At 42.3% G+C, this 15,617-nt stretch overlaps 1 pseudogene; it reads left to right on the top strand.

Moving 5' to 3' along the window:
• Positions 1-12,859: 12,859 nt before the first annotated feature.
• Positions 12,860-14,034, top strand: LOC142373733 (glycerol-3-phosphate phosphatase-like; annotated as a pseudogene).
• The last annotated feature ends 1,583 nt before the right edge of the window (positions 14,035-15,617 follow it).

A 15,617-nucleotide genomic window follows, 5' to 3' on the forward strand; every position in this document is an offset into this window, starting at 1 on the left:
GGCCGCGGCGTTTGTATTGGTTTTTAAGTTTATACGCCGCAATAGAATATAAAGAGAAACAAATAAAATCATTTAAATGAATTTAAAAACAAGCAACAGTCTTGATAAGTTAAAAGATAGCGAGCAGATTTCATGCATAGACACATGAGAACAGAAATGTTTTTAACCTGGATTTAAAAATGTCTCCATTTGGTGAAAGTTTAATCTCCACTGGCAGTTTGTTCCACTTGTTTGCAGCATAACAGCTAAATGCTGCTTCTCCATGTTTAGTCTGGACTCTGGACTGGACCAGCTGACCTGAGTCCTTGGATCTAAGAGCTCTGCTGGGTTTATATTCTCTGAACATATCACAGATGTATTTTGGGCCTAAACCGTTCTGGGATTTGTAAACCATCAGCAGGCTTTTAAAATCTCTCACAGCCACTGCTGCAACTCCAGGGCAGTTCTGGACAGTACTGTCTGAAATCAGATAGAACAGAACGATCCACATCCTTTTTTTGGAAAAGAGGTCTGGATTCAGTCTGATCATGCGTAAGAGTCAACTAAACTGTGGAAACTGAGCCACAACTACCACGCTAAGGGGGCAGAATTAGGTGCTTATTTGTGCCGCAGATCATAACTGCTGTGACACTTTGATAAGCCATTAGGTTCTGTGACTACTCACCCACTTATTCTGCCTTAAAGTCTGAAAACATGTGAAGGGACTCGATTTTTATGCACACTTCTAATCTTGTCCAATCAAACTGAATAAAGCGGACATGGCACGATCATTTCCATCACTTTAATTCTTAATCTTGGCCACCACTAGATTAGCATTGCACACTTCTTAATTCCAAATAGTTTGAAATTAGTTTAGAACGGGAGAAAGCTCTCTTGTGGGGAAGGCTCCTCCTGAGAGTGAGGGGATCTGGCTTTAGTGTGGTCCGATTGGTCGAATTTCTGGAGGTTTGCCCGGGTGGCGGGCGAGGGGATGGCGGGGACTTGTGAACGCACAGCTCTGCAGTTGCCAGCTGGGAAGCTATGATCACATATAAACAATAAAAAACCGCCAAAATGACGATTACAGCAGAACTACTGTCAGCCCCCTTAGCTGCCTTTTTACTCAGCGTAACCATGACGTTTGGTCTAAAATCCATTGGTCAGTCTACTACTGACACCACGGACATTTGAATCAGATTCAGTCTCAGTTTGCGGATCAGACTTGTGTTCTTTTAGTGACGGAGCAGCCTTCAGTCTCCCCACAACGCCACCGCTGTGCTGGGCCTTTTTCAGAAAACTGTCTCCCGTCATGTGGAGCAAACAGATACAAACCCAGCACATCCACTAATTCAAGATTACTGGGTCATTACTGTGGCTTTCTTCACACTTTCTCCTGCCAACATCTGCACACTCATGTTCAATGTCAGATGTGCTGTTAGAGGTTACTGTGCTTTAACACTTAATTTGATACTAAGCAATCCTTTTTATAATTCAGTTTAAACGAATGGTTGATAACGTATATTATGAGTTGTGGCACACTTAAAACACAGTTGTTTTATGGCTTTACTCAAGCTTTGAACAGGATAAGAAATCCTCCACAAGACAAAATCTTTCCTCTGTATTCCTTTTGCTCAAGAATGCTAAGCAAATAATTCACGTCCACTTTACTGCCGTAACCTTAACAAACAGTGTGTGTGTGTGTTTACCTGAGTCAGTGTCTTGAAGACAGTTTTCATCAGAACTCTTAACCTGTTGGTCCACAGCACTGAGAGACAGGGATTGTTGAGGAAAATTCTCTCATTTGTGCGCATACACACCTTTATCATGAAAGATTTCAAATGTTTGTTTTTGTGTGTGTTTGTTTGTCTACCTTGTGCAGCTCTGAAGACTCTGCAGACTCTCAGGATGCTGGGATTGAAGGGAATTATATGTGTCATCTCCATAATGCCGAGAAGGATGCTGACGACGGGATGCTGATGTCCAGCAAGTTCCAGCTAAACACAGGCATGCATAAGGGCACACACATGATGTCAGGGTCTTAAAATGCAACACAAAAAACGCAGAGGAACAACAATTCTCCCTCATTCTAATGTGTTACCTGTTCTTCAGAAATCTAACGATGCCAAAAGCAATCATCTTCAGCACGATTTCAGCGATCATGAGGAGGGTGAACCCGTAGTAGCTGTTATCTGAAATTTGGGTCACATACTAAAGAACACACACACGTGTACAAACAGGGTTATAACCTTCACCTGAAAAGGCTGGAGCTTTCATCACCATCAGCGGTGTGTGTGAGCATGCGTTACCTGCGGCTGACCATAGTGCTCAAAAGACATCATCACGACATTGATGATGATTATGGCAGGAATGAACATGTCAAAGGCTTTACCGGAACACACTCTGTGTATAAAGCGCCGTACGGTGGAATAGTTCACATAGTACAGCACCAGCTCCTGTTCTAAAACACACATGCACAACTATATTTCCATATACACACACAGAATTAATGTAACTTTCAGAGGTGCTAGAATCAATAGAAAACATCATAAAATCAGCTGTTTGCATGACCTAACCAGTGACCCCCCCCCCAACCCCACCCACATCCTTCATTCCCCTTACAATTGCTCGTTTAAAAAATTAAAATTCTTCAAAATAATTCCTTCGTTAATAATTGGTCACACTTTATTGTATTAATACATTTTGTATAAAGAGACTACTTGCTGCAAAGTCTGCATGTTTTGTCGGAGCACCTGATTTTGCGGGGCTTGCTAAAAAAAGATTCTAATGCCTCATCATAAGGGAAGGCCTTAGGACAGGGTCCATTGATGGAGATCCTCAGCTGTGAGAAGGCAAGCTGACAGGTGTTCTCCTTGAAGTCTGTTCCTGAGGTCTGTTTTCACCTGAAGATAAAGAAAAATGCTAATTATTGTCCATGCAAAATGCACCAATATAAAGACATTGGGAATTTCAATGTATTGCTATTGCCCTGTTCATTGTTAAGAAATCACGTTCACAGTTTACAGAGGAAACAGGGATAACCAAAGCAATGCTTGCCAGAAGGCTCAGGCAGGGGTAGAGGTTGGCCCACTCATCAAACTCACTTGCCAGTAAACACAAGAGCTCCTCCTGGTTCTTGTTCTTGAAAGATGAGGGTTTGTCATGGCATTAGTGTGCGTGTGTCTGTCTGTCTGGTCAATTCACTGACCTTGAATATCCCAGTAAGGACATGGTTCTTGAACGAGAGCCACTCCTGAATGACTTCCCTTTCATATTGATGGCAAAATTTCCTGGAAAGAGTCTGCAGATGAGATATGCTCATTATATCATCTGTTGCTGCTGATTGTGGCCCCAAGACATGGAAGGCTCCAAGGATGTCCAGATTATGGAATCTCTTCTCCAGATTTGTTTCCAGGCCAGTTATGTAAGGGTGAATGACCTTTACTGAGCAGATCAGCATCTTTTTAGGAAAGCCTATGCTCAATTTTGATAACAGGCATTAAAGCTGCAGTCGGCAGGTTTTCAAAATTGCGAGTCTAAAGTCGGAAAATTCGAACTGATACAACTTTCAGGTCCCTCCCCCAACCTCTAACAAGCTCCGAATCGCCCCCCAAACCCCTCCCCCTCTGTGGACGAGGTTGTGCACGTGAGTTCACACCAGTGTGAGCGCACACAAGCTGGGGCAGACTCACGCTCAGCAGCGTGTGCACAAGCTGTGATTGACAGGTAGGATTCCTCCACCCTAAAGCCTGGTTTACAGTCGGTAACGCAAGACGCAATGCAAGACGCAAGCCGCAACGCAAGCCCTTGCGCGGTTGCAAGCCCCCCCTTGTGTGCTTGCGTGTGTCACCTCAATTTTCTAAACTTCACACAAGACGCGAGCAGAGCTATAGAGTAGCCACTCTGGACGCGAGCATAAGCCACTATCTACATCACATCCGGCGGCGTGTTCATCTTCCGGTTTCATCCTCTAATAAAAGACCACTGTTTTCAAACGCCAAGGTAGAAAGCGAAGAAGAAGAAGCATGAATCCCATAGACATAATATATATAATATATTATGTCTATGATGAATCCACTCGAAGAGAGACTTGCCGAAGAGGTCCTGGCGGTGAATTTCCTTTCATCATAGTAGGCTTGTCATTGAAAAAACCCGCTGCTCCACCTACTGTCCTGGCGGTGAATCGCCACGCAGCACCGCAACCGCCGACAAAGCTAAATGAAGCATAAACGTCTGGAGCCATTAACGCAAGCCCAAGACGCAAGCGCAAGGGCAGTTAAAAGAAGTATAACTCAGCCTTAAGTCTTCGCCTCAGCATCAGCCTCCAGAGTCTGTGTGAGAATCTGCATCGGAGCTTCAGTCTTTAGCTCTCCAGTCCCCTGAGCTTCAGTCTGCAGCCCACATCGGGCCCTGCTCCTGAGGGGGTCCCACAGCAGGATGCTCCCTCTGTCTGTTCCTGCTCCTGTCTCTGAGGAGGCCTGGGTGGGTCCACCCTCCATCAGTGCTTGTTCCTGCCTCCTTCGGGGTCCCACGCTGCCTGACACTGAGAGGCTCCCGCTCGTCCAGCCACCCACCAACGAAGTCTCTGCCCGTTCTGCCCATCTGCCGCCGCTGTCTTACTGGTTCTGTTTGCCAGTCTGCCGGCCTCCTGCCCAGAGGATAACTAATCAAAAGGCTTTAAATACGTCAAATATTCTGCCACCACATGTTCATTTCTCCTAAACCTGATCTCTTTGGCATTTCAGGATCACAAATTGCAATCTGTATAGTGACAATGATGGGAATAAGGTCAGATCTCTTAAATCTAAAACCACAGATTCACTAGATCGACACATCTTTTGCCATTTAAGTGTTTTCTCACAGTGTGGCGTCACTCACCCTCTTTTTCCCGCAAGTCGGTTTACCAAGCTAAACACCTTGGAGAAGCTGTGCAGTGTTGAGTCCTGCGTATCTTCTCTGCAACAGCAAGTTGAGTTCATCCCTGCAGAAATTTTCAAGGCACTGATGTATGTCAAGGAATGTGAGAGGAAGAACAGGTTAGTATATTAAATACAGTATGTTAACCATTTAAGTCAGCCCATTTTGTCCAGGTATTTGATAATTCTAAGAAAACGCTTCTAATTGTTAAAATTAGATGTTAACTGCAGTCTTTTTCAGGCATTTTACATGGGAACCCTCTTTCTTTTTGTGTGCTTTTTTTCTCAATCCAGGCTGAAAGAAGAATTACTGAGACAGGAGAGGGAGAAACAGAACGAAATGCTGAAGAAGTGCATGGAAAGATCATTGGGAGACTTGTCAGGATTTTGTCAGAACACCACTTGATAAAATGTGTTTTGTATTATGAGCAAATCTCCATCATGTAATGTGGCCACTAAAACAGGGGAAAAGCTACAAAATGAATTGATCAGTTTTCCTTCTCAGTTATTGAAAAACTGAATTAAGTGTGAAGGTTTTTATGTTCTCTACTTCTAGACTGGAAGAAAACTGGTGCCCAGATCCATCCTTGTCAAGCAGAAGATCCAAGTCACAGATGAGGCCGCTGCCCCCCCGGAGGACTACCTACAGGCCGACCTCTTCTCATGTAGTGTTTATGTATTGTTATGCCACCTTAAAAAAATCTCATCCAATCACTGTCAGTGAATATTCACCAGTTTCCCTCACATCTCACAGCCTGAAAGGCTATTATTGGCTTATCACTGAAAAAAACAACTCATAAGATTTACTTAAAAAACCCTTTGTAAGTATTTGCACTCAAATGATTTAAGAAATATTTAATGCTGCAATATCAAGTAACACTCACTTGCCAGTATCAAGTAAATTTTACTTAAAGGGACACTATGTAATATATGAAGTCATTTATTAGCTCAAATCAACATATTCATTAATAAATTAGTCCTCATTGGTGTAAAATGATCTCTGTCAAAAATCTCAATTATCCTCCTGAGTGAAGAATAACTTGTCTGTATCTACATAGAGCGGGCAAGCTCTATGGAGGCCGCCATGTCCTTCCGGTCTATGAAAACCGACGAAGTGCCGAGAGGGACATAAAGCACTTCGAATCGCGTTTTCCCCAACGCCAGGCCTGCAAGCGGAAATGACGTCACTTTGTTGTCACGTCCGCCGAATGGCTTATTACTGGCGCTAATGGTAAATAGATTTTATCTCGTAAATTATCCCACTAATAATGCATTGATTGTTACCAAACCTCTGCCGTAGTACACATAGGCTCTTAACTCACAAAACGAGGCATTAGAAAGTTTGTAAGTTTAGCGGGAGTTTATATAAAAGAACATCCAGATAGCAACTACACACTGCTGCTAACGCTACCGCTGCGTCGACGTCACTTCCGGTAACTCCCGGAATATAACTAACATTGTTTGCACACCAAAGACTATGTTAACTTATGTTATCTGACATGTTATCTGTCATCTGTATTTATAGTGTTGTTGTATGTGTGTTGTGTAATCCTTTGTACTGTGTGTCTTGATGTCTTTTTGTTTATATGGACCTTGAGTCTGAAGCCATAGCTTCTTGAATCTTGACACATACCGCCTGCCGTAGTTCAAGAAGTTGCAACGCACATTTGAAAACGCGAGGCGCTAGAGAGCAAATTCATTCGACTTTGGAAAATAAAATTGCACCACTAGATGGGGGAAGAAATTTGTTCCTCTAACATAAAACATTACAGTTGTGAAAATATTAAGTAACATTTACTTAATTACAACTAAGTTTTAAGTTATATTTAGTTAAACAAATTAAGTAAAGTCTACTTGTTTTTCATAGGCAGAACATAATTTTACTCAAAATTTTAAGTAAATTTTATATACCTGTAGTATTTGCTGTTATGAAGTAATTTAGTAGATTTTAACGATACACTTTCAGAGTCAAGTTTATGTAGTATTTCTAGGTTTATGTACATACAACTATTAAACATTTAAATTGTACGAGGAAACCGAAGTAAAACTTACTCTTCCCCCATAATTCATGTATTACGCTAATAAAATGTTTAATTTTACTTAAGAAGCTCTAGTTCTTACTGAATCTTAAAAATACAAGGTAGAAATTATGACAGTTACTCTAATAGAGTTTACTTCACCAAAAAGTCAAAGTTGGCCTCTGTTTTTTATTAATTTTTGCCCAGATGAGTGGAGATTCATACTGGTGGATCATACTGCAGGGCAGGTGGTGCACAGCTGCGTGGAGGCCATGCAGACACCTGCAGACCTGCCTGAAACATTGAGAGCAGTTTAGGAAACTCTACCTGCACTCTACCTTCTTAGAACGCCTTCTTAGAACTGTGTGGTTGTTTGTCTGGTTTGTCTCGGTGTGGCCCTGTGATGGACTGGCGGCCTGTCCAGGGTGTACCCTGCCTCTCGCCTGATGACCGCTGGGATAGCCCCCCCCCACCCCGGAACCCGACCGAAGGATTCAGCGGGTATAGAAAATGGATGGCCTGATGTACAGTAATGATTTCAGATACAGTGCTTCTGAGAAATATACAGTAGGTTGAAGACAGCACACAATACATAAAACATGCTTCATTGAGGTGACATTTAATGTTTGCTCCTTGTTTTTACAATATATTGCACGCTTAATGTATGGTAATTCTTAATGTTTAATGTGAAGTTTTACCATTTTCATATGGATTTACAGTATAAAACAGTTGTTGCTAGTCCTGATTGTTAAAGGGGGAAAATGGGTCATGTGCCTATGGTGTAGATACTGAGTCCAGTCTTTCCTCAGTTGCAGCTTCTGGCTGTTTAGCAACAGTAGATGTCCGTTTTGTGTGAAGTGGTTTTTATTTGTGACCTAAATAATGAACTTCATATTGTGTCATTCACAAATGCAGCTGTATTTTTTTATGTGTTTTTGTGTCATTTTAAAAATGTTTTTAATTACTTTTTTGTTTAGTTTTTTTTTGTTTTCACCTTTTAATATTGAATTTTTAATTTGGTTTAAGAGTGAACTGCTCACCTTCCACCGAAGATGTCAGTCTGAACTCATTTTACCAACATATTCATTCCTTTGTTATTTGTTCATCTGCAGTGGTTGCTTTCTTTTTTTTAAATCTTGTTTTTCTTGACACAAGTTGAAGTAGATATAATGAAGTGTATTACCCAAAGTCTTTTTTTTTCTACTAAAACATAAAATCTAATATTAGTCTATTTATTACCCAGTGTTTATTGATGTGATAGAATAGAAAAATAAAGTATTTTTCCCCCAATGGGGGAAATTAAAAAAATGTTGGATTTTGAGACATTATCAGTATGTTCACATCGGCAGTAGATGAAAATGTGTCATTTGATAAAATATGTTTTTTTTTTTTTCAAAGACATCTGCAACCGAATAAATAGCAGATAACAGCTGGATGGATACATGGTGCCCTCAGGAGTTGGTGGACACTAAAGAGGTTTCAAAGGGAATTTTCACAAACATTCATAAGAAGGCCAGAAACTCAACTACTTAGTTTTTATAGATTGGATTTTTTGTTTATTTATTGTAACATACTTTAAATATTCTTTTGAACATTTTGTATTCTCAAGTTGTTCCTGCAAGAATTAGTTTTTTAAAAAAATACTTTTTATTTAGTTCTTTTCAGTTTGCTGATGAGTGGCTCCTCCGGGGACTCTCCTTGCGCTGCCACTCCATGGCTGTGTGGAGCCGTGGCTCCCGCCCGTCCGCCGCCGCGGTCGTCGGTGTCTTCTCTGCGAGTCCGCGTCTCTCCAACTCCTCCTTCACCTCCTCAGCGCTGTTGTAGGTTCGGGTTCCCGTTTCCCAATGGATCCTCATCCTGGTCAATGGCGTTTGAAACCGGACGCCTTTCTCCTTCAAGATACTTTTAGCGGCGTTATACTCCTTTCTCTTTTGAACAACCTCTGTCGCGTAGTCATGGTCGAATAACAGGACTTTGTTTCCCAGCTGTACTTTCTTACTCCATACCTCTTGTTTCATTATGTTCTGTCTCTACCCAGACTATACATAATGGACGATTAAAGCAGTCTTGCTTACTTGAACTTTATTACATCTAGGCATCCTGTCTCTGCCTTGGGTACATTCTCTGAACTGGTCCGCGAGTGCGGTGTCACATATAAATCGGTCCCCCCTTACAACAGTACTTAACTGAACGATCCTATTGTTACACCTCTCTCAGGACTTTCTCTTTGGTAGTGAATTGTAGAAAATTCACGATGATGGGTCTCGGCTGAGCTCCGTCTGCAGGCTTCTGTGCAAGTGACCGATGTGCTCTTTGAATTTGGAAATTAAAATCCGGCAGGTGAAGTTCGCGCAGGAGCAGGTCTTGGATAAACTTGGCCGCAGACTCGCCCTCTTCTCCCTCTGTAACTCCGTAGATACGGAGATTATTTCTCCTCGATCTGGATTCCAGGTCGGTTAACTTATCCTGAAGAGCTTTTTGTTCTCTCAATGAGATGACAAGAGCATTGTTAGCTTCCTGTGCCCAATGTTCCAGTTTTTCAATCCGCGTCTCAGCCTCTGTGATCTTGGCGCTCTGTAGCTGCTGTTCAGTGGCCACTTTAGTAAATTGCCGGTTTATCTTGTTTGAAATCGTCCAAGTCTTTTTTCACGTGGCGCCTTAATGTTTCGCCAAATGAGCGAAGGGCATCTTTTATTCCTGTTTTAAATTCCCGTATCTCTTTGCTGATAATTTCCAGATCCATGCCCGTATCTGCTTCACTTTCAGCGGGGTGTGTTGTTTCATGGCCGCCATTTTCATCCATTTCGTGGCTAGCTAGCGATTCCTCCATTTCGTTTGTCGCCGTGTTTCTAGTCTGAGTGAGTCGAGTTTTCCTTCCCATTCCAACTTTTCCCTGGTCGCAATTGTGTCAGTATGAATGTTAGCTCTAGTTATTCGAGTTTACGGGGAGTTTTTACACTTGACTATAGGGCTCGGGCACACGCGTTGCATTCTGGGATATGGTCGCCATATTGGAGGCACAATCTATCGTAAACTAACCGAGGCAAGACAGAGATCTAGGAACAAATAGTGAGAGAAAAGCATGTTAAAATCGAAGAAAGGATGTGGGATATACCGGGATACATTACTGAAGGAAGCCAGAGATCGGTACATACAGAAGATTGGCGTAATAAACAGACTGGACCCTTATGAAATACCGAGCAAGGAATTGATTGTCGACGAAGATTTACTGCCTAAGTTCACCCTTTCGGACATAATTGCGTATATAGTATGTGGTGACAGTGCTTATACTTTGCAACAGTTTCAATTATAATGACACTTTACACTTTTGTCATGTTACTCTACTTGTAAATAAATAATGAAACACACACACTTGGCTGTATCTCAAAGCATATTTATTTCAGACGACTTCAACTTTGCACAACACTCCTGCTCATGGTGGTCAGAGTACAACATACAGACACAATCTTGTCAAAGAATGTTTTGTCTTCACCTTCGCATGGCAAAACTGTGTTGATAGGTACTTTTGCTGACAAAAAGGTGTATTGTTTCTGACAGTTCCAATCGCCCTTTCCATGTGAATTTGGAGATGGGCAATTTTCCTTGTATTTTCCACATTAAATTAAGATCAGATTTATTGTCATGTATACATGCATACACACGAAATTTGTCCTCCGCTTTTAACCCATTGAGACATCCCTTGCTTCCAACTGACAGTGTCCTAGTCTTGTGAAGGCGGGGATCTTTACCTCAGCACACAAAAGTCTGTAACTTACCAGAATGAAAATGCAGAGAACACACTCTCATCGACACCGGGATTTAGTGGAAAGTTATGCTTGGTCGTCTTACAGCAGCGATCCATGCTAGTCGATCTCGGACACTTGGGCTCCGTGGGTGCGCCTCCAAGCAGGAACCGGTAAAAAGATAAACCGTTTAGGATTTCCCCCCCATTCCTGTCACGACTTACGCTATTGCACCCCACGACACAGCAACGTGCGACCATAGTGGCAAAGACAATAAGTAAAATAAATAAACCAACGAAGAAAGTTCCGAGACCAGCGGGAGTACGTCTGCGCGCAGTGGAAAACAATGTAAACAAAACAGTTCTGAGCCTCCAGTATGGCCGCCGCTCACGTAGTGACGTCACGTGCCCGAGCCCTATTGGGAGCTCTGATGCCGCGCAGCCTACCACGCCATGTCCAAACCGGAAGTCAACTAATTAGTTTTTCTAGATTGGATTTTTTGTTTATTTATTGTAATTTACTTTAAATATTTTTTTTGAACATTTTGTATTCTCAAGTTGTTCCTGCAAGAATACAAAATGTTCTGTAACTTTTACATGAATTTTAGAATCTGTAATGCTTAACTTTATTACATTCTGTCGTACATTGCTTTCAGGTCACCGTCTTCGCTTTTGTCCTCTTTGTCTAGCCACTTAATGATTGGAACTACGATAGACCTGAAAAAAGCTTTGACTGGACCTGGTTTTACGTAGGGTTTCATAACTTCCTCAACGAAAATGGAGACGAACCAGATGTTTACTCTTACGTAGTGTAACTGCATTAAAAACAGCTTTCAAATCAAAGCATCTAAAAATGGTTTTATGGAGTCTTATCATTTTTTCTGGGGACTTGTCGAAATCCTTTCCCTCAATGAGAGGCCAGATTTGATCAAAATAATGATTATAGATTCTGTCGAATAATTCAGGTGGTATTTCCTGGTATGCTCTTAAACCAGCCCGATTTATCACTGCTTTCAGTGTGTCCTCAATAATCGTCTTATTGTCTTCTGGCAGCGATTGATTGGATACAATTTTTTTTCTCAGGTGTGGGCTGCTCATCTGGTTCAAAGTCTTCCATAGGTGCGACCTGATTTTGTCTTTTTCTTTTCTTTTTTGTAACCACAGCTTCTTCTGAAGCTGTATCTTGGGACACCAGACAGGTAGGTTTTATTAAATGGCACAAAGCTCTGCCTGCTTTTGAAAAGAAACCTCCCAAACGTCTAAGCGTCCATGGCGATTTCAAAAGGTTCTTTTTAAAACAGGAGATAAGCTGGCAGTCTATCTCTTCATGTTCTGAATATATTAATTTCACAACATCTTTTTTTCGACAGCCCCCTTTGGAGCAAAACTTCTCAAAAGTTTTTTCGCCAACTTTTATCATCCTTTCAGGGGATGTATCAAATGTATAGTCCTTAACTTCAACCCAAACACTTTGGATCAAATGTTTCTCGATGTTGTGAATTTTTTCTAGATTTGGTTCCAAATTTGATTCTGAGTAAGCTTGAGCAACAAAAAAATAAACAGCTGTGCTCACAGCTTGTCTGTGCTTGGGGTTTTCATCCAGAACGGGAGTGGCAGTATTGTCCATGGTGGTTTGTTTTAATGCGTGGGTTATTTCAGGAGTCAGAGTATTGCGACTGCCTCAGTTCATTTAAAAGTTTTGAAATGTGTTTTTATGCTCTTTTTGAAGTGGCTGTGTTTTACAAAAAGAGGGGAAATGATGAATAAAAATCACGTCCCAGCTGTTCTTTGTTGTTGCTGTTTGTTTGCTCTGAAAACTTCTCGAGACATGTTATTTCATTGCACTGTGTACTGTGTTTATGGCTGGAATGACAATAAACCCTCTTGAATCTAAAGCACTGGACCATAACCAGTTCCAAGTTAGTTGTGCCTGTGACGTCAATTCTTTCATGTTTGTGACGCAAATTCTACGTCACACAAAACGTGACCCGTTGAGATGGAATGGTTCACAGTCACACGTTTATCGAATTTACGTGGATTACGTGTTACGTCACCAGAAGTGGTGTTGTCTCAACTGTTTTTAAACTGCCACGAATCACCAAGAGCTCGTCGTCTCCTCGCGGTACACTAACCGTAACGTTCGGGTGCTGAAAGCATTTCATTTAGTTTAGGTTTTTAACTCAACCAGCGCTCAACATCTCTTTTAACTCCCCGGTGCCCGGGTCAAAAAGCACAGGGGTGAGCTGGTGAAACAGCTGCTGGAGTCGGTGGACAGCATCCTGTTTGACTGCGACGGGGTCATCTGGCGAGGGGACGAAGCCTCCCCGGCGCTCCCCGAGTCATAAAACTGCTCAAGGAGCACGGTAAAAATGTCTTCTTCGTCACTAACAACAGCAGCAAAACGAGGAAGATGTATGCGGATACAATGGTGTTCGGGACCGCGTAATCCTCCGCCATGTACCTGAAGACGGTCTGCAACCTGGAGGGCAAAGTGTACCTGATAGGACGCAACACCATGAAGCAGGAGCTGGAGGTCGTGGGGATCCAGCACACCGGGGTGGGACCTGAGCACATCTCCAGAAAGCAGCGTGCCTCTGGATCCCGAGGTGAAGGCGGTGGTGGTCGGCTTCGACAAACACTTCAGTTCCACGGAGCTGAACCGAGCCTTGCAGTAGCTGATCCAGCAGGACTGTCTGTTTGTGGGAACCAACAGAGACAGCAGGCTGCCTCTGGAGGGAGGAAAGGATGTCCCAGGCAAGGATGTACAATTCTTTCACTTTAAGCTGGTTAATACACTGCAGCAAACTGAACTAAAGACCTTATATGTGACTTTTTCAGATCAAGAAATGAAACTAGAGTCAGTATTATAAAGTTAATGTGTCTGTATAAATGTCACCAATCCTTTACTCTTGTTGTCATGCAAAATATTTACTTAAGCCCTGTGTTCTGTGGCTCTGGAGGAGTTTAGCCAATCTTTAAAAGAAATAACCTTATTAATACAGTGTTTTAAACACGGTCCAATCTTAATTATCAAAAATAAAAGCCTTCTGCCCCTCAGGTACGGGCTTCCTGCTGCAGGCCGTGTTCGACTGCGTGGCCCCTCAGTTCGGCGTGAAACGGGAGCGCTGCCTGATGGTCGGAGACCGTCTGGACGCGGACATCATGCTGGGCTCCAACTGTGGCCTGAAGACCCTCCTCACCCTGACGGGGGTCAGCACCGTGGCCGAGGCCGAGGGCCATCAGAGTAGCGGGTGTGTGGAGAGGCAGGGGATGGTGCCGCTTTATTACGTGGAGAGCATCGCAGACCTCCTTCCGGCCCTGCAGGGATGAGGCAGAGAAATGTCCCTGCATGATGTCCCAGCTACTGTAAGCTTGACTGACATTTCTAGCTGTTTGCACACCAGGGTCCACTGTGATAAAAGGTAGTATTTTTTACATTTTTTATCATGATTTAATATAATTCAAATGTCACATGGCTGCTGCTGTGACAGGTGATGATGACTAAGGGATATTATCCAGATTTAAGTATCATTAACCAAAGCTGTTAATTTTAGCCTGAAATAAGATCAGAACAATGATATTCAGTATTGTTTCTGCCTTTTTAAGTGTTTGGAGTCGAGAGTTGAGTCTGCTTTACTGGTCTTCATTCTGTCTGTGACACAATCTTCCCCTGAAGCAACTTCTAGTTAAACTCAAAAGGGGAAACGAGCACACAAAAAAAGTGTCATCAGTGTGGTGATATGTGTCTGTTTACATCCGAGTCTTTTGTGTATTTTGTTCTCGCTCACATCATCAATAAAAAATCAAATATTTTCACAAAACCAACCTCTACTCTCTGTGGCTTCAACTTTAAAGGGAACTTCCCGTGGAAGTCCCGTGCTTAAAGTCACCTGATGAGAGATGCTTTCCATGCTGCGCCGTAGAGACGGCCTGTGTGTGACTTTATAAAGTCTGCCAGCACCTCAAGGCTCTCTCAACCGCTTGTTTTGTGACCCAACACAATTCTATTTTACATTTTTTGGTTTTTATACTCTGAATGGGTATCAAACAGAGCGAGTTAGCTGCTGCTTTCGGTCCAATTCACACACAATTATTTGGAAAATCACAGTTAGAAAAATATTGGAAGCCAAACACCTCGTGTGAGAGGAAAAAGAAGCACAGAAACACAAACAACTGGCAAAAATGATGGAATCTTCACACTTTGAGAATGTTCACTCAGCTATTCAGACACAAAAATCTTTTATTCAACAGCTGAACCTTCTCTCGGCTATGAAAAATATAACAATTATATATTTTTCTTTTTCTTTTTTTTTCCCGGATAAGAGTAAAAAATGATGGAACTGCCTATTTCACAAGTCTAAACATGTCAACAAAAGCCCAATATTCCTCCTCCTGTCAGGGATTGGGGCTTTGGCTAGGTCTCTCCACCAGAGGGCGCCGGTGTGCTGGGCTGACTTCATCAAGCCCCAGGTGCTTGAATTCCTCCCAGGTGCAGTACATCAGCCTCATCACCCGAGCAGTATAAGAGGAGGTGGTTTCCAGTCATTCTTTGCCGGAGTGTTAACTGTGTGCGAGAGAAATGAATTCAAATTAACAATCAAACTTGGTTCTTTATTAAAATATAAAACTTATATTTAAATTAATTTATACATTTATCAATATGCCATAGCCTACCATATGTCTTTGTTAAAGAGCATAATGCAAAGTCTTTCAGCATGAAAGCATATGTTTTTAATGTGTGACAGCGCCCTGTATCATGACTAAATCTCTGTCGTTTGTAACAAAGCAAACCGTGTAAAAATCCGGTAAATATTGGGGAGATATGGTCATTGTAGTTGGGGATATGCACCGTCCTTAGTTGAAATAAATGCAAATAGGGGGCATTGGAGACCCATCCAAGATGGCGGCCGCGCTGATGCGTCAGCTCCAATAGGCAGCGTCAGTCTATGAGCACATTCATCACAA

This window comes from Odontesthes bonariensis, chromosome 23 (genome assembly GCF_027942865.1).
Source record: "Odontesthes bonariensis isolate fOdoBon6 chromosome 23, fOdoBon6.hap1, whole genome shotgun sequence".
NCBI lineage: Eukaryota > Metazoa > Chordata > Actinopteri > Atheriniformes > Atherinopsidae > Odontesthes > Odontesthes bonariensis.